We start from the raw sequence: 18,468 nt of genomic DNA on the forward strand, positions 1-18,468 counted from the left end.
TCTCTATCTAATTATTACCTTTATCGCTAAAAGGAAGAACTGCAATACTGTTACGTTTTTAGTTAAAAATCACCAGTTCTATTTTGATGATTCAGTTCTATTACATATAATCTTCTAGCCATATTTAATATGAACTAATTTAATTTTATAACTAAATTTGTCTTTTTTTCTCTCTCGTGCTTAAATTATATTACAATAAACACAATATTCTAGTATTAGTGAAAAGTATAAATCAGTGGAGGCCCATGAAAGATATTCCAATATGTTATTTAAAAATATTTGGTAGGCCAGGTGCAGTGACTGTCACTTGTAATCCTAGCATTGTGGGAGGCTGAGATGGGAGGATTGCTTGAGCCTAGGAGTTCGAGACCAGCTTGGGCAACACAGTGAAACCCTGTCTCTACAAGAAAATAAATAAATTGGGCCAGACACAGTGGCTCATGCCTGTAATCCCTGCACTTTGGGAGGCCGAGGCGGGCGGATCACGAGGTCAGGAGATCGAGACCATCCTGGCTAACACGGTGAAACCCCGTCTCTACTAAAAATACAAAAAAAAAAAAAAAAAAAAAAAAAATCAGCTGGGCATGGTGGCAGGCGCCTGTAGTCCCAGCTACTACTCAGGAGGCTGAGGCAGGAGAATGGCGTGAACCCTGGAGGCAGAACTTGCAGTGAGCAGAGATCGTGCCACTGCACTCCAGCCTGGGCAACAGAGCGAGACTCTGTCACACACACACACACACACAAAAATTAGCCAAGTGTAGAGGTGCAGGCCTGTGATCCCTGCTACTCAGGAGGCTGAGGTGAGAGAATTGCTTGAGCCTGGGAGGTCAAGGCTGCAGTGAGTCATGATCCTGCCACTGCTTTCCAGCCTGGGAGATAGAGCAAGATCCGGTCTATAAAATACAACTTAAAATAAATGAATGCTTGAAACATTAAAATTGCTTCGGATCTAAAATTTTACTGACTAGCAATTTGGGAAAAATTTTGAAGTTTTCTCATCACATTGGTAAGTCTGTTTTTAAAGATCTTGAGAAACCAAGGAGAACCTTTCTAATACATTTCATGAACTAAGAGAGAGGCAGAATAAAATGTAATTGGATGCCTTAAGAAAATTTTCCTTAAGTGCCAGCCCAAGAGAAGTATGTCTTCCTTCCACATCTGTTTTATAAACATGTATTTAAAATACATGTGCCTCTGATTTCAACCAGTTGTCTTCTTGAAATTTAACAAATTACGAACATTGCTAGATAGAAACATCTAGAATCCAATTTCATTAGGGTAAATCAAGTGTTCTGACAATGTTATATAGTTTATAAATACTAAATACTAAATCTAAATCCTTATTGAATCTCGTGATCACTGCCATTTCTCCAGTTCAGGTCTTCATCACTTTTCTTTTGGACAAATGTTGTATCCTCTTAATTCATTTCCCTGCTTCCAGTTTTTCCTGTTTTGCAACACATCATTTTGCTCATCGGTTCATTTCCAATGGGATATTAGTCTAGCCAGATGTTCTCTGAAGATAAAGGATCTGTGTTCAAATAAGTTGTAAAGTGCTATATATACCATATCCTCAGTGTTTGTAGAGTCATAACACCTGTTAGTGCATGAAGCGCTTTAGGAAGTCCTGGATAATATGAAGACAGTAATGTGTGTTTCTTTTCCACATTACTGATGATCCTCACCTTGTTTAATCTGAGGCACCTAATGCCTTAGAGATAATTAGGATATTTATAACAGGAATTTGGAGAGAAAGAGTCAGTATTCAGCATTCAGCATCCCAAAGAGGACCATGAATGCCAACACTAGCAAACGTATTGAAACTCTAGCTTCAAAAGACCTTCTGCTTATAAAAAATCAGGCTTGGTGGAATCATAGATCACTAAGTTTTACCAAAAAACAACGTTGAGAGGAAAATTAGAAAGCAATGTTATACGGGGAATGCCTATCAGAAAAAGGAAGGAAGATGATACTGCTCATGAGAGGAAGAAGAGCATTTGGAAGGATTAAGCATGGTGTAAAAAAATAGCCTGGATTTTTCAGGAATCCAGTCAACTCACCTCCATTAACCATAATCTAAGGGGCACAGGAGAGGGGAGGGGAAAACTCCAGGCAAATTGGAAGGGAAGTTGAACCCCTAGAGTGTATGGATTTTCCTTCCCAGTTGTAACTCTGAACTAAGACTGACTTCCAAGATTCTTTCTTGTGCTAATATGAGATGGTTATAGTGGAATAGAAAATATTATAGACATATTTTAGGTAGAGAAACAGCAGGAAATTTTGCCAAGGAATATCCCTTGACAGCTCTGTGATGTGGGAGGGATTCAAAATTTCTTTTGGGAGCATGAAATAGCTGAAAGTAAAAACTGGAAATAGCTGAGAAGTAAAAACAGTTGGTCTTCCATGGGTCAACAGAGCAAATTGCAAGGTGATCACATATGAGATAGAGTGGAGTGGGCAATCTAAGCAAGAAACAGAAGTTACAGCTGAAAATCAGAAGATTTAGAACGTCAGTGAGAACCAAGTACAAACATAACATCCAGAAGAAAGGATGAATATATTAGTTTACTAAAGCTGCTGTAACAAAACATTGCAAACTGAGCAGCTTAAGCAACAGAAATTTATTGTTTCACAGTTCTGGAGGCTGGAAGTCCAAGATCAAAATACCACCAGGACTGGTTTCTTCTGAAGACTGTGAAGAATCTGTTCCATGTCTCTCTTCTAGCTCCTGGTGGTTTGCTGGAAATATTTGCTATTCTTTGGCTTGTAGAAGCATCAACCCCCAATTCTGCCTTTATCCTCACATGGCATAGTCCTTGTTTGCATGTCTTTCTCCAAACTTATACCTTTTTGTAAGGACATAGCCACATTGGATTGGGACCCATCTTAATAACCTCTCAACTACTTATATCAGCAATGGTCTTATTTCAAAATAAGATCACATTCTGAGTTACTAGGAATTAGGACTTTGTCATACGAATTTTGAGGGGATATAATTAAACCCATAGCTATAAGGATATATACCTTGAGACTTGATTTTTCTGTGACAGCAAGTATTACGATATATCTGTTATAGTCACTTGAACAGCAGAAACAGTAGGAAACAAGGCCATTGCCCAGAGTAAGGTGAGACAAGCTACCCGTCAATCTGAGTTCACTAAGAGTAAGCCCCAGAAGACATTTGCACAATTCCAGACACCATTTGGAAAAGGAAATGGTGAGTATCACCTGGAGAAGTTAAACTGAGTGAACATTTACTAAATGAGAGCATTTTAAACTGGAAAATATTGAGTTATCTGTAACTGGGAAGTTTACCTTACTTTCCAACCATCAGTAGAAATGGGGATCATAAAGGAATTTAAGTACATAGCTAGCAATGTTAGGAAAATTTTTACAAATGAGTGTAAATATGAATTGTCTACTCTGTTATGTGGGTAAATCTTTTTCCTTTTTAGATCCAGAATCTCCCAAATTTATTTGTCAATAAAAAATTTACATTAATACATGATATCATCTCTTAGAATTAGTATTACATAGAACATACTCTGAAAAATATGATCATAGGATGTTATTAGGTTATTTCTACAAAATAATCTTTTAAGAAATTGTTATTTATTTATTTAAAAAACACTTATTGCAGTTCTTGCATGTTTGGGGCATTATGCTAGGTGCATAGACTAGAAAGATAACTAAGTCATGAATTCTGATTTCAAGAAAGTCACAGATTTTCAGAGAAAATATGTACTTGCTGTGGCAGCACATATACTAATATTGGAACAGTACAGAGATGACTAGCATGAATACTGTACAAGGATTGTACAAAATTTTATAAAGAGGTTCACATTTTCTCTTCAGTAGTTTATATTTTCCCTCTAAGACAATGATGAAGGCAAAGATATTCTCTCACTATTTCTACTCTACATTAAACGAGAAGTTTAAGAAAGTACACTAATGCAAAATAAAGGCATAAAAATTCGAGAGTATGATGAAATTCCATCTCTACTAAAATACAAAAATTAGCTGGGCGTAGTGGTGTGCACCTGTGGTCCCAGCTGCTCGGGAAGCTGAGGCAGGAGAATCACTTGAACCCAGGAGGCGGAGGTTGCAGTGAGCCAAGATCACACCACTGCATTCCAGTCTGGGCAACAGAGTGAGACATGGTCTCAAAAAAAAAAAAAAATAAATAAATAAATAAAAATAAATAAATTAAACTGTCAGTATTTGCAGATGACATGATTGTGTAGTAAATCTTAAAGGATATACAAATATCCACTAGACTACATAGCAAATTTAGCAAGGTCTCAATATACAACATTAAAATAAAAATTTAAAACTTCCATTTCCACTACTTCCAAACACATAAAATATTCAAGATAAATTAATGCAAGCTAAATCTCTGTACAGAATCCACAAAATATTAATGAGAGAAACTTTTAAAGTCCCAAGTAAATGGGGTGATAGACTGTGTTCATGGATTGGAAGACTCAGTATTATCAAGATGACAACTCTTCCCAAGTTGATATACAGATTCAACATAAGCCCAATCATAATTGCGATATGCTTTTTATTTTAACAATTGATAAGCGGATTCTAAAATTTATCTTAAAGTACAAGTGATCTAGAATAGTCAAAGAAATCTTGAAAAAGGAAAATAATACACATAGGAAGAGAGCTAACAGTGCCTGACTTCAAGACTTACTATGAAGCTACAATATAAAAACAGTGCAATATTTATAAAATGATAGTTGAATAAAACATAGAGTTCAGAAATACACCCAAAATTGTACAGTCAATTAACTTTTGATAATGGTACTGAAGGATTTCTATGTGGATAACCACATAGAAAAAAATGAATCTTGACCTGCCCTTCATTCAATATGCAAAAATTAATTTGAGATGAATCATAGACCTATTTTTAAAAGCTAAACTTAAAACCTTTTAAAAGAAAATCTAAGATATATTTATAACCTAGGATATATCTGGCAAAAGACAAAGAAATTTGTATCCTATAATTGAGTAATAAAAAGACAATTGAATGAAAACAGACCTGAACAGAGAATTCACAAAGAAATAAGTATATATGGCCAATAAATAAATGAAAAAGGATCCAACATCATTAGTTAGCTGGAAAATGCCATTAAATCCTAAAGAGATACTACTCCATATTTAGCAGAATGGTTAAACTAAAAAAAGACCAACACTAAATATTGTCAGTGATATGGAGCAACCATAATTCTTATACTTTGATAATAGAGTAAAAATTACACAATCAATTTGAAACCTGTCAGTTTTAAAAAACTGAACATATATCCTCCCTATGATGTATCGATTCTACTCCTATGAATTTACCTAACATAAATGAGAATACATTTTTACAAAAGACTTTAGAGAAAATGTTCATGGCAGCTTTATTAACTGTTCAAAATTGGGAACAACACAAATGCCTGTCAACTAAAGAATAGGTAAGTGATTTTGATATCGACATGCAATGGAATAATACTGTGCAATAAAAATGAAAAACTATTTATCCATATAATAATATGGATGACTCTTTTAGACAATGAAAGTCTGAGGAAATGAAGTCAGACCCAAAAAGAATTCACACTACATGATTTCATATATGTAAAAATTCAAAAGAGAAAACTCTAAGCTATTAGATGAGGGAATTTACCAGGAAGCGGCAACAGGAAGCTTTATACAATGATGACATTTTCTATATCTTAATACCAGGGTGAGTTTCATGAAAGCACACAATGTCTTCACATCTCACAACTTATCACAACTCAATGAATTGTGAAGATTTGTATATTTTACTGTTTATAAGTTTTGCTCTAAAAAAGACAAATAGTAAATTCCACTTAATAGAATTGATTTGCACTACGGTACAGACTAACAATTCTGAAATCTTGCTTGGTGTGTTCTGTGAGTGAGCAAATAAGTGAATATATTGATGCCAAAATGGATGCCAAAATTGTCCCTGTTGGAGAAGGGGATTATAAACACGGAAGGTAGTATAGTTGGAATAAACACAGGTGACTGGAATTGTAATTATCAGGTAAATTCATTGTTTTTAATATATAATCAGGTAAACACAGGAAAAATATGTGTACGTGTGTGTGTGTACATTTTCAGTTATTTTTCCTAGTTCTGAACATTGGGATAAGCTACAAGTAATGAAATGCTAGTAGCAATGAGCACAGCTAGTAATCAAATATTGGTTCCTAAATACCATCCATTCTCCACTAAAAGTCATCAGGGCTCCTTAGAGGAAAGGTTGATTTCAGAGCTACAACTAAAATCATACACAACGAGTTGTTCAAAAAAGCAAGAAAATATTCAAAGAATGTTGGAGACATGTCAAAAGGACACAAAAGCCACTTTGAAGAGACAACCAATGTCCAGAATCTGGTACAATTTAACATCAACATAAATAATGTCGACACTGGACTATAACCCATTGAATACAATAAAAATCCATAAGCCTAACTTCACCTTCAAAGCTTTTATAACGAATTTATACAAATAGTAAATAGTTCAGGTGTTAGGGTGTTGGTGGGAAATGACAGGTAGGTGAAGGGAGGTGCCAAATCTCGTGGGGCCATGAATGCTTTTTCACAGTTCTCTGCTTGCATTCCTATTCTCCCCTCTACTAGAAATAGCCTTTATTTTCCTCACCACCTTGATGTCCTCCTTCCCCCATTCGTCCAAGGCCCAATTTACAGGTCACCTCTTTCGGGAAGGTTTCTTGAATCATTAGAAGCATCTTAGTAAAGTAATTATTAACCATTTGTTGTCTAGCTTGTTTTTCATAATCTCTTTCTTTCTCAGCATTGGCAGCATAAATTATTTTTGTATTTCTTAGTGCTTCTTTCTCTCTTAGGGTTACGTTGTCTTCTAAGTTTCCTATTCCTACACTCCAATTCCCACTTGTTGGCACTTAGGTTTTAACTCATTTTTTGATGCTTTGCTATGAAAAATCCGGTAACATTAATTGCATTGTATTAAATTATATCTCATCAATTGGTTGTGAGCTGATGAAAATGAAAGTAAGAGAGGGTCAATTTAGTAAAAAAAAAATTAGTTTATCATGATGCCAGCTGTGAAAAATGCAGAAGACTGGCTGGGAGCCAATCACAAAAGTCCTGTAAGGTACATCCCTCCACCTGCTTGAAGGGAAAACCTTATTTAACTTAAAAAAAAAAATAGCAGATGACTGTAGCTCTCCTTCTGTCCTGTGATTCAGATATGTGGTTTGTTTTGCTCCCTTACTACACAGATCTGAGTTGGGTTCCTTAACGACAGATGGGTCTGTCAGCCAGTTGGGCCAAATGAGTCACAGTGATCTGCCACAATCGTGGATGTCCAAAAGCCATGGAGGGATCTGGATGCCCACTCACTGAGGATCAGAAAGAAACCTCATGCTGGCTGCCAAGCCTGCCTTCTCCTCTCCTTAGCACCTGATAAAATCAACTCATATGAGCCACATAACACAACTCTGCCACCAATTGTCCCTTCTGAAGATTATATGCAAAAATAAGTGTCAGAAGCAGAACCCCCTCTGAGGAGGGTAGGGAATTCCTCATTGCAAGTTAACTTTAAGGAACAGACCAGGCAAAACAGTCGATATTACAGATACTAACCGCTGTCCTGCTCATTAAGTGAAAAGTCATTCTATATTTTTGCTTTGCTAGATATTAATACAAACACTGTAGCCTCAATTCCTTCAGCCAGATGTGCCTGATCATATTATTATAATAACAGTTAAGTGGCAAACTGGGGCTACAAGAGCACCTATCTGAGCCAAAACCCCAGGAACATGCAGTTACTGAAGGTATGTACAGTCCCAATAAATGAAGGGCAGCATCTGAAAGGCCATGGGAAGACTTCATTTCCAGTGCTTTTCTTTGGATTTTTAGAGGCTTCTTCTGACCAGCTAATATTTTTATAATCATGGAAATTACTATATATTATAAACATCTAATTATAACCAATATTGATACAGTCATTTCTGATCTACACAATAGGATCAGATCTCCAATTTCAGCACACTCTCTTGATAGCATCATGGAAATGGCTCCTCTAAAAAAGATATAATAATCCCCATTTTATAAAGAAACAGAGACTTTGAGAGGTAAAAACATTTTTCATTGTAAAAAGAAAAAAACTAGGTAATTCTGGGTTGAAAAATAAAGAGATATTAACATAGGAAGTTGAATGGGCAGTAAACTAGTATGTTGGGTATTACAAAAAATAAAAAGATGAAGAGAAGAAATATAATTGGGTATTATCTAGTCAGATGTTCTTAGTAAAAGATGGTATCAAAGGAGGCTGGGATAGGTTAACACAACACCTTATTACCTATGGGACTTGGACGTGAGGTGTCCGAAGATGTTGCTTGGCTTTGTCTGGGGAATGGAGACATCTCTTCTCAAATTCACCCAGTTATCTGGCAGATTTTGGGACCTTGGGGTAAGAGGAAGCATTAGAAAGACTGTGAATGACTCGGGGGCACTTCTATCATATTAATGAAAATAGTTCATATAAATGTAGAATACTATTCTGTTTCATTCCTCTGTAATTCCTGTCTCCTTCTCCTTACTCTGCACTCCATATTGATTACTGTAAGGGAAAATGGTGCAGCAAAGCAGAACAAAACAAACAAAAAACAAAAACAAACAAAAAAACCAGAGTTGATTTTCAAAAATCTTATTTTAGGCTCAAGGTAAAAAGATTGAGAATAAGAGATCAGTCGGATTCAGGAGGAATGGTGAAGAAGAGGTAGTAGGTACTAAAGAAATTGGAGATAATGGATCCCATCAAAGGAGCCCTGCACCCTTCACTCTGTCTTCTTCATACTTTATTTCCCAACTATGTTTAATTTCACAAGATGATAAAAGAATATCCAGAGAGTTTGGGGATTTGAATGTAAACATTAAGAATCATGAAAATTTTCATAAGCAGTGCCTAGGAAGGAGGCAAGAATGTATCCAAAACGATGAAGAAGCAGAAGAAATAGCTAGGGTCAGACAATAAATCAGAAAATATTCTGCCCTAAGATCAGCCTATTTTGGGGAGGGGCTGTTAACAAGGGGTTGTTTGCTGGTTTAGGCAGAGGGTGGGTCAAAGTTGAGATTCCTGGGGGAAAGAGAGAAAATTAATCAAAATTTAGTTAACAAGTTTTTTGCTCTGATTGATGAGGGTGGGGGGCAAACAGTTAAGCTAATCATTTATGAGGCAAAGAATGAGAATCTGGAGAGTCTGTTGATCCCTTGTCATAAGTAAACAAGGTGACATCCATGAGTATTATCTAAGTCTTGTGTGAAAGTGTGGTGCTTTGCAGTAAGCAGTTTCCCAGAACACAAAACAGTGGGGAATTTCTTTAACGCGTACTGTTTTCCAGAATCACCAGGCTTTAGTAAAGTTCAACATTGTCAATGGATACCCAACAGACCAGGAAAAGTGACCCAGTATGATCAACTCTAAGACTTATATTTGCCCTTTAAAAGGTAAAGGCAAGAAGGAGGTGATGGAGGAGGAGAAAGAGAATAGGAGAAGGGAGGAGGAGCTGCAGTTACGGCAGCAACCAGGAAAAAAATAAAAATAAAAATTCCTAACAGAAGAACAAAATACTAGTCTTATATTTCTTCTTACAAATATTTAATATGAGAAGGCTGTAGAACAACACTTGCAAAATACACAAAGTAATAACGTTGAGTCAAAGATTAGTATAGCTACTCAAATTTGATTTAATATATAATACCTATAAACAAACAGCTTTTACCATGCAAGAGCTCAGAGAATCTTGTGCCATTGAGCTCTTATTGAGAGGATCACTAGAGAATGAATTTGGGCCAAATAAGAAATAACTAGACAAACACTGGCAGAATGACTAAAAATACATACTGAATGTATACAACCTAAATGAAAGCAAATATGGAAGTTGACATGTCAGAATAGAAAATAAATTTCGTATGCCCTGCCAATGCAGAAATAATATATTTAACAAAAATCGGACAGGCAGCCAGGTGCAGTGGCTCACGCCTGTAATCCCAGCACTTTGGGAGGCTGAGGTGCGTGGATCACTTGAGGTCAGGAATTTGAAACCAGCCTTGCCAACATGGTGAAACCCCGTCTCCACTAAAAATATACCAATTAATCAGATATGGTGGCGGGTGCCTGTAGTCCCAGCTACCCAGGAGGCTGAGGCAGGAGAATTGCTTGAACCCTGTAGGCAGAGGTTGCAGTGAGCAGAGATCACACCACTGCAATCCAGCTTGAAAAAAAAAAAGGACAGGCAAGGAAGAAAGGGCATCAGAAATTAAATAAACTCATAATCTAATTTAATTAATTAAAAGTAAACACCGTTAGTAACTAAAGTCAGGTAAGAGGGATGAGGAAAAGAGAAAAGGAAGAGGAAGTTTCCCATTTTTAACTATTTTTCATAATGGAATTTAGAGATGATGTATTCAAAAGAAGTACATGAATAAAGGTCTAATGTAAAATTATTATTATAAAGGTAATAAATAAAGAAAAATACAAATAGCTTCATTAGCAGATAAACAATGCAAAAGAAGCAAAGAAAACAAAACTTATAATGAAATACTATTTTTAACACCACAAAGGAAATACAATACAAATAATACGATGTAAGAAAGACAAAACACTGCTTTTGTATCAGTAAATTTTTGTATCAGTAAATAACCTATTAAAAGGCTTAACTTAGCTTTCAAAAGAAAAAAAAAATTCAGGATGGATTATAGTGAACCCAATTCTATATTCTATGGCATAGACTTACCTAAAACAAAGTACTTCAGTAAGACTGAAAATCAAAGAATGTAAAAGTATATACCAGAAAAGACAAAAATAAACTAGGGTCTCCAGCCAAACAGCATTAAAAAAGAAAAAAGGAAAGTTAATAGCCGAAGTGTTCACAATGGACATATTACAGTTACATTCATGAAGCATAAATGTGCCAAACATTCATAAAGCATAAAGGGCAGGTGACAGAGGGAGAAATAGACATGAAAACACTAATGAGAGGTGTTATTGCACCTTTCTGGGTCCATGTCAGATCAAGTGGATGAAAACTTAATATTAAGTATACAGAATATCAAAATAAACATAAATAATAAAGTGTGTTAATTGATAAGGCAATTTTGTACCTTATTAATTTTGAATAAACTTTGGAATATTTGGGAAAGTTGATCACATATTAAACCACCAGACAATCCTTAATCCATTCTGAATTAAAAATAAGTAAAGCACAGTTGCAAGCTTCTCTAATGACCATGTAATAATAAAACTATACAAAAACTAGGATGTGGTGACTCACACCTGTAATCCCAGCGCTTTGGGAGGCTGAAGTGCATGGATCACTGGAGGTCAGGAGTTTGAGACCAGCCTGACCAATCGGTGAAACCCCATCTCTACTAAAAATGCAAAAATTAGCCAGGCATGGTGGTGGACACCTATAATCCCAGCTACCCGGGAGGCTGAGGCAGGAAGATGGCTTGAGCCCGGGAGGTGGAGGTTGCAGTGAGCCGAGATTGAGCCTATGCACTCCAGCCTGAGTAACAGAGTGAGACTCCATCTCAAAAAAAGAAAAAGCTTCCTTTCCCTGAAATTTGTAAGAACATTTTTTAAAAATCTAGGTTGAAGAGAAAATAGAAAATAAAAATTGCGGCATGTATAGGAGGCAATATAATAAAGACACTTTTGAATCTATAGGATCTAGATAAAACAGGGTTTAGAAGAAAATTTGTAATCTTAAAATCCTTGTCATGATAGATATTCAACTCAAAAAATTAGAAAATGGTAAATGAAATAAACTGAAGGAAAGGAGAGAAAATTTGGTATATGAATACCTTTCCCACTTTTTCAGTTCTTTTTGTGCATGTCTTCTACCCTTGATTTGGGCTCAGCCATATGGATTCCTTTGGCAACGGGATGCCAGCAGATGTGATTCAAGTAGAGGCTTACAATGTGCTTGAACACTTGAGGAAACCCTCTTGTGCTGTTGCCATTGCCCTGGGAATAACATACCTAAACTAGCCTGCTGGTCCTAGGAGAAGGATGAGAGACACCTAGGGGAGAACCACACAAGCCAATTCAGCATAAAAAGGAACTGCTTCAGCCACCAGTCAGGAGAGAAACTGCCCCAGCAAATATTGAAGTTCAAGGGTGAGACAATGCCACTGAGATTTTGTTGTTGTTTGCTACATGGTACTATGACAATATGAATTAATGGACTAGAAAACAGAATAATGTTAAATTTTATTTATGTTTTTATTTTTTAAATTTATTTGAGTTTGATTTATACATTTCTATTTCTTTAAAAAACTAACATACTGTTAATCTCATCAAGAGAAAGAGAGAGAGAGAGCGCATTTAATAGCAAAAATAAATACCAATTAATGGGGAAATATTCACAGAAATAGAGGTAATTTAGAACTCAGTAAACTAATTTTGCTCTAATGTCTAAATAAATTTGAAAACCTGAATGACGTGTTATTTTCTAGGAATACAAAATATTCCGAAACTTACCTCAGATGAAATAGAAAATTCAAACAGGCTGATTCCATACAAGAATTAGCCAACTCCCACAAAACATCAGGAACAGGTAGATTCACAAAGGAATTCTACAAAACCTTAATGAGTAGATAATTTAATGCTATTTAAATGTGCCTAGTGCATTAGCAAAGAAAAACATTTCCAAGTAAGATTTTGCAATGAATATAATAGAGATGCAAAAATCTATCGAAAGATTGCACACAAAAGAATATTAAAGAGCAATCTCGCTTACGTATATCAATGCAAAAATTCTAAATAAAATGTTAACAAATAGATTTCAGTAATAATTAAACTTTAAAATACACCAAAAATCAACCAGATTCAATTCCAGAAATGCAAAGATGGTTCCATATTAGGACATCTATTTTTAGTAGAGACGGGGTTTCACTGTGGTCTCGATCTCCTGACCTTGTGATCCGCCCGCCTCGGCCTCCCAAAGTGCTGGGATTACAGGCTTGAGCCACCGCGCCCGGCCTAGGACATCTATTAATGTAATTTATGTGGTTGATGAATTTAAGGAGAAAAATAATAGAATCATATCTAAGCTCCTGAAAAGTCATTTGACAAAGTTCAATATTCATTTTAGATTAAAAAAATAACATAAGAATAAATAAAAGTTTCTTGAAAATGAAAATCTCATATGTATATGTACATCTATTTCTTATTTCTGTCTGTATGTATATCAGCTCCAAAGTCACATTTTACTTACTGGGGAAATAAATTGTTTTCTTATGCATTATAAAAACACCAGATAGAATTTATTTAAAAAGAAAACACCTTACCAAAGAAACATTAATTAACATAAAATGTAATAATCAAAAATAAATCTCACAAGAATTGTTGCAAAATATACATGAAGCACATATTAAAAAGCTCCTGAAGGATACACAAAAAAGCTTGAAAAATGGAAAAAGAAATTACATTTTTGATAGGATACTTTACATCATAAATATATTCATTTGTCCCATGGTAATTAATACATATTTTATAATCCTAATGCAAATATACATAGTTTTTGTATTTTTTGTAAAAATAAAGCTAGAAAAATCTCATGAAATTCATATGAAAAAAATGAAACAAAACCAAAATATTCAAGGAAAACTAACAAGGAAGAGCACTGGGAGTGCACTAAGCCCTACCATATATGAAAACATCATTAAAGCACTATGATATTTATGAGTAAACAGATAAAAGAAATCAGTTGAACAGAATTCATTAAATAGACCACAGCACATATGCAAGTACATTATATAATAAAGATGGCATATTAAATCTGTGAGACATAGGTGAACTCTTCCTTAAAGTTAGATCCATTTATCACATTGTACACTATAGTAAATTCAAAAAGAATCAAAGGTTTAGATGTAAAAATATGAAATAATAAAAATGCTAGAAGAAAACATTAATTTCCTTATAACCTTAGAGTGAAACAGGTCTATGAACTCATAAAAGAAAATGTTGATAAATTCAATTGCATTAAAAAAAGTATTCATAAAAAATGAAACCGCTTTTAGCAACAATTAAACAACAAAGTGAGACATATTGATGTCTGATTGTACAAAGAGCAGACACCCTTAATTCATAATAAACTAGAAATTGAAAAACAAGATTAATAACTTTATAAAAATGGGCAAATGATATGCACAGATATTTTACGTAAAAGAAAAATACAAGTGGCTTTGAAACATACGAGAAGATGATTGTATTAGTCAGGGTTCTCTAGAGGATCAGAACTAATGGAGTATATATATATATAAATATATATATATAAATATATATATAAATATATATATAAATATATAAATATATATATATAAATATATATATAAATATATATATATAAATATATATAAAAATATATATATAAATATATATATATATATATATATATATATATATATATATATATATATGAGTTTATTAAGTATTAACTCACACAATCACAAGGTCCTGCAATAGGCCATCTGCAGGCTGAGGAGCAAGGAGAACCAGTCCAAGTTCCAAAACTGAAGAACTTGGAGTCTGATGTTCAAGGCCACGAAGCATCCTGTATGGAGAAAGATGTGGGCTGGAAAGCTAGGCCAGTCTCCTTTCAAATGTTTCTGCCTGCTTATATTCTGGCCACACTGGCAGCTGATTAGATTCTGCCCACTCAGGATAAGGGTGGGTCTGCCTTTCCCAGCCCACTAACTCAAATGTTAATCTCCTTTGGCAACACCTTCACAGACACACGCAGGATCAATACCTTTTATCCTTTAATCCAATCAAGTTGACACTCAGTATTAATCATCACAAGTCCACCCCTTGTCAACTTGAACCCATACACGTCTCCTGAGATTTTACATAATCTTCAAATAAAGACAATAATAAGGTCATAATTACGCCTAACATAATATAACTATCCTTTGTACAACCGGAAACGCACCAATCTCCAACCCAAATACTATTACATAAAGTGAATACTTAAGTGCTGATGTGAAGTCAACAAATATTATGTCACATGATAAAGGAGAAAGGAAATAAAATGAAGATATTTTCTTAGTACAAGTGTATACATGTGCAAACATATTTTTAACAAAAGAATGATGAAATACTCATGACAACTACAGTCCTCATTTCTACAGCTAGTCCTGTGGTCGTAGCTGGAATTGACGACTGCCTTCTACTACCCATTCTGTATTCCCTTTGCCTTCACCAAGCACCTCAGCAGGTCCTGGTTTTTATCCCCATGGAGTTACCCAAATCTTCATTCCTGAAGGGTCTGGGTCATGTGTAGACCTGCCTGGATAGGGCTGTTGTAGTTTCCCATTGACCTTAATCACAGGGAATGGTAATAATAAGAGGCGCCCCAATGGATCTCCTGTATTCCATGCATACTCTCCCTTACCTCCATTGTGGAGGAGTAGACTGATTGCATCTTGATAGTGCAGGTCAATCACCCCAGCCAACACTAACTTCCTTCTTACCCTGTTGACTTGAAGGCAGGGGGAGCCCAAAGTGTCCAGGTGGCGATCTTAACCAGTTTAGTGGAATCGCTATTTTGTCTCCTGGTGGCAGTGTTCCTCCCTCTGGAACTAAGACCTCTAGGCCAGCAGAACATAATGTCATGGGAACAGGAAGCAAACATTTTGCTAGGTGATCACCAGGGGTGATGGTGAGTGGTGCCACTTCCACTTCCGCCCCTTGATTCCTGGACCTGTGAATCCTGGTTATAGGAGAAACAGTACCATATATTGGTTGCTGATTCAGAGTATACACAGCCTTCCGAATAACTTTACCCCAGCCCTGCAAAGTATTGTCACCCAGTTGGCATTGTAATTGTGACTTCAAAAGGCCATTTCACCATTCTATAAATCCAACTGCTTCAGGATGATGGTGAACATAGGAAGACCAGTGAATTCCACAAGCATGAGCCCACTGCAGCCTTTTTTTTTTTTTTTTTTGCCATAAAGTGAGTGCCTTGGTCAGAGACAATGCTGTGTGGAATACCATGATGGCAGATAAGGCACTCCGTGAGTCCACAGATGGTAGTCTTGGCAGTAGCATTGCATGCAGGATAAGCAAACCTACATCCAGAATGAATGTCTATTCCAGTGAGGACAAACTTCTGCCTTTTCCATGATGGCACAGGTCTGATATAATCAACCTGTCACCAGTTAGCTGGCTGATCACTCCAAGGAATGGTGCCATATCGAGGGCTCAGTGTTGGTCTCTGCTACTGGCAAATTGGGCACTCAGCAGTGGCCATAGTCAGGCCAACCTTGATGAGTGGAAGTCCATGTTGCTGAGCTCATGCACAAGCTTCATCCCTGCTACCATGGCTTGTTTGTTCATGGGCCCATTGAGCAATGATGGGGCAGCTGGAGAAAGAGGCTGAGTGGTGTCCACAGAACGGTTTATCCTAGCCACTTGATTATTAGAATCCTCATCGGCTGAGGTTGCCCATTGGTGAGCACTTACATGGGATACAAATATCTTCACAGTTTTTGACCACTCGAAGAAGTCCATCTACATACTTCTTCCCCAAAATTCTTTGTTACCAATTTTCCAATCATGCTTCTTCCACAACCCTGACCATCCAGCCAAACCATTGGCTACAGCCCATGAATCAGTATATAATCGCACATCTGGCCATTCCTCCTTCCATTCAAAGTGCACAACAATTTGCACTGCTTCAAGTTCTGCCCACTGACAAGACACCCTTCATGCCTGTCTTTCAGGGATGTCCTAGAAAGGGGCTGTAGGTGCTGCAGCTGTCTACTTTCAGGTGGTGCCTGCATATCGTGCAGAACCATCTGTGAACCAAGCCCTAGTCTTCTTTTCCTCTGTCAACTGATTATAGGGCACTCTCCATGAGGCCATCGGTGCAGGCTGGGGGAGAGAAGGCAGGGTGGCAGGAGTGGAGAGCATGGGCAATTGAGCCACTTCCTCATGTAACTTACTTGTGCTTTCAGGACTTACTCAAGCCCGATCATGTATATACCACCTCCATTAGATGATGGAATGTTGCTGAGCATGACCCACATTATGGCTAGATGGATCAGAAAGCATCCAGTTCATGAAAGGCAGTTCGGGTCTCATGGTGACTTGATGATCCATAGTCAAACATTCAGTTTCCACCAAAGCCCAGTAACAGGCCAAGAGCTGCCTCTCAAAAGGAGAGTAGTTACCTGCAGAAGACAGCAGGATCTTTCTCCAAAATCTGAGAGGCCGCCACTGTGATTCACCTATGGGGGCCCGCCAAAGGCTCCAAACAGCATCCCTATCTGCAACTGACACCTCAAGTACCATTGGATCTGCTGGGTAATATAGCCTAAGTGGCAGAGCAGCCTGCATAGCAGCCTGAACCTGTTGCAGAGCCTTCTCCTATTCTGGACTCCATTCAAAATTGCCAGTCTCTTGGGTCACTTGATAAATGACCTAAAAGCCAGAGTAACACACCTAAATGAGGAATGTATTGTCTCCAAAATCCAAATAACCCCACTAGGTGTTGTGCCTCTTTCTTGGTTGTAGGAGGGGGGAAATGCAGCAGCTTATCCTTCATCTTAGAAGAAATATCTCTGCAAACCCCCTACTACTGGACCTCTAGAAATTTTACTGACGTAGAAGATTCTTTAATTTTGGTCGGATTTATTTCCCATCCTCTGGCATACAAATGTCTCACCAATAAGTCCAGTGTGTTGGCTAGCTACTTCCTGCTCACTGAATCCAGTCAGTGTAATGTCATCAATGTAATGGACAAGTGTGATATCTTGTGGAAACAAAAACTGATCAAGTTCTCTCCGAATAAGATTATGACACAAAGCCAGAGAGTTGATATGCCCTGAGATACGACAGTAAAACTATATTGCTGGTCTTGTCAGCTGAAAGCAAATTGCTTCTGGTGGGCCTTACAGACAGAAATGGAGATAAATACACTTACCAAGTCAATGGCTGCATACGGGGTTAACAGGAGATGTGTTAATTTGCTCAAGCAATAAAACCACATCTGGTACAGCAGCTGCAATTGGAGTCACCACTTGGTTAAGCTTATGATAATCAACTGTCATTCTCTAAGATCCATCTGTCTTCTGCACAGGCCAAATGGGAGAGTTGAATGGGGATGTGGTGGGACCACTCCTGTGTCTTTCATGGTGGCACTAATCTCTGCAATCCCTCCAGGGATGCGATACTGTTTTTGACTTACTATTTTTCTAGGTAGCGGCAACTCTAATGGCTTGCATTTGTCCTTTCCCACCATGATAGCCCTCACCCTACCAGTCAAGGATCCAATGTGGGGGTTCTGCTAGCTGTTAAGTATGTCTATGCCAATTATGCATTCCGACACTGGGGAAATGACCACGAGATGAGTCTCAGGACCCACTGGACCCACTGTAAGTTGTACCTGGACTAAAACTC

The 18,468-nt window shown here is 36.9% G+C and overlaps 1 non-coding gene across 1 annotated transcript; it reads left to right on the forward strand.

Annotated features, from left to right (window-relative positions):
- Positions 1-3,741: 3,741 nt before the first annotated feature.
- Positions 3,742-3,848, forward strand: LOC123572015 (U6 spliceosomal RNA). The gene has a single exon (XR_006696367.1). It is a non-coding gene; the product is annotated as a U6 spliceosomal RNA (small nuclear RNA).
- Positions 3,849-18,468: the final 14,620 nt, after the last annotated feature.

Source organism: Macaca fascicularis, chromosome 2 (genome assembly GCF_037993035.2).
Source record: "Macaca fascicularis isolate 582-1 chromosome 2, T2T-MFA8v1.1".
Lineage (NCBI taxonomy): Eukaryota > Metazoa > Chordata > Mammalia > Primates > Cercopithecidae > Macaca > Macaca fascicularis.